Below are 2,135 nucleotides of genomic sequence, written 5' to 3'. Positions count from 1 at the left end.
TATAAAAACTAAAACTCTATGACTTGTAGAGAAAAATACAGTAGAATATTTTTAAACACCTTAAAGTAGTCAAATATTTCTTAAACAATACACAGAAGTCACAGATAACATAGAGAAGGTGGAATTTTATAAAAATTTATGCTGTTCAACTAAGGCACTGTGAATTAGGACCTGTGTCCAGAACATATAAAGAGCATTAACAAATCAGTACATAGGATGCAAACAACCTAATGTGGGGGGTGGGAGCAAGGAGCCAGAGACTTGAATGGTCACTTCAGAAATGAGACTATCCAAGGGGTATGTACATGAAAATACATTCAAGACTATTACTCATCAAGGAAATATAAACGACAACAGTAAGGAGATCATTGTGCTCCCATCACATGGTTAAGGTTGTAAGTGCTGGAAACAAAAAAGCAACTGGAATTCTCAGACATTGATTGTAGGAGTTAAAATGGTATGCCATGTTTAGAAAACTGTGTAGCAGTTGTTAATAATGTTATATGTAATATATATATGTTACATATATATGATAAAGTGTATATATATATATATACATATATATGTCTCTCCCAACATTTCACTCCTTCTACTCCTATGTACTACAAACATGAAAAAAATTATTTCCAAATTGATTGCACACAAATATTGCATACAAATATCCATGGCAGCTGTGTTAATAGCTAAAAGCCAGAAAAAAAATTGCTCATAGATAAACATTTTACACATTCATAAAATATTCTAAAATGTTTTATAGTTAAACTTTAGGAAAGTCCAGATTAATGCACATTTTTGCAGTAAAACTGTTGTAAAATAGTGGCTTTGATACAAAGCATGAACAGTAGGGTCACCCACACACCCCTGAACTGCAAGAATGGCAAGGCTGAGAATGTGGAAAAGTAAAGCTTAGGGATCACGACATTTATCATGATTGGTGAAGCAAAAGCAATATCATTTTGGGTTAATCGAGGAGACAGAATTTGATATTCATTGGAACAATGCAAAGGATATGGCAAAAAAAAAAAAAAAAAAAAAAAAAAAGACTTGACCAGTTGAAAACAAATCTGAGTTAATTACGTCAGAAGCTAGTATAAGCAATATGCAGAGCAAAACTAAATAGGGCCATGTGTTTGTGGGAGTCTGAAATTACTTTATATATAAACATGGATTCTTTGGAAGTAGCCCTAAGATTCTATGGGTAATAAGTAAAGAGAGGTGTTTATTTTAAATAATTCTAAGCCATAGCAGTACAATGAGCTCCACAGACACAGTGCCAGGGCAAGTGACAGCCAGTCGAAGACTGGGCGACCTGTGCCTTGCGGGGGAAAGTCATTCAACATGGACTAAGGCGATCCTAAGAAGCTGGGAAGCAAAATGTCATCATATGTATTCTTTGTGCAAACTTGCAGAGCGGAGCACAAGAGGAAGCAGCCAGGTGCTTCAGTCACCTTCTCCTAGTCAGTTAAGAAGTGTTCAGAGAGCTAGAAGACCATGTCTGCTAAAGAGAAAGGAATATTTGAAGATGTGGCAAAGGTGGACAAGGCCCACTATGAAAGAGAATACTGATAATCCCCCTAAAGGGGAAACAAAAAAGGAGTTCAAGGACCCCGGGGCACCCAAGAGGCCTCCGTTGGCCTTTTCCTCATTTTGTTCTGAGCATTGCCCAAAATTCAAAGGAGAACATGCCTACCAATCTAAAGGAAAGCCTGACGTGGCAAAAAATTACAAAAAAAAAAAAAAAAAAAAAAAAGGTCATCAAGTCTGAAAGAAACAAGAAGAAGGAAGAAATGAAGAAGAGGAAGATGAAGAAGAGGAGGAGGAGGAGGAGGAGGAGGAAGATGAAGAAAGTGATGATGAACAATCTGGCTTTAGCACAGTTTTTGATCCATAAAACATTTAACCACCCTGTACACAACTCACTCCTTTAAAAATTTTTTTTTTAACGTTTATTTATTTTTGAGACAGAGAGAGACAGAGCGTGAACAGGGGAGGGGCATAGAGAGAGGGAGACACAGAATCCGAAACAGGCTCCAGGCTCTGAGCTGTCAGCACAGAGCCTGACGCGGGGCTCGAACTCACAGACCGTGAGATCATGACCTGGGCCGAAGTTGGACACTTAACCGACTGAGCCACCC

The 2,135-nt window shown here is 37.9% G+C and overlaps 1 pseudogene; it reads left to right on the top strand.

Moving 5' to 3' along the window:
• The first annotated feature begins 1,338 nt into the window (after positions 1 to 1,338).
• On the top strand, positions 1,339 to 1,891 carry LOC122232404 (annotated as a pseudogene).
• Positions 1,892 to 2,135: the final 244 nt, after the last annotated feature.

Source organism: Panthera tigris, chromosome D3 (genome assembly GCF_018350195.1).
Source record: "Panthera tigris isolate Pti1 chromosome D3, P.tigris_Pti1_mat1.1, whole genome shotgun sequence".
Taxonomy (NCBI): domain Eukaryota; kingdom Metazoa; phylum Chordata; class Mammalia; order Carnivora; family Felidae; genus Panthera; species Panthera tigris.
This window is presented reverse-complemented; position numbering and strand designations above follow the sequence as displayed.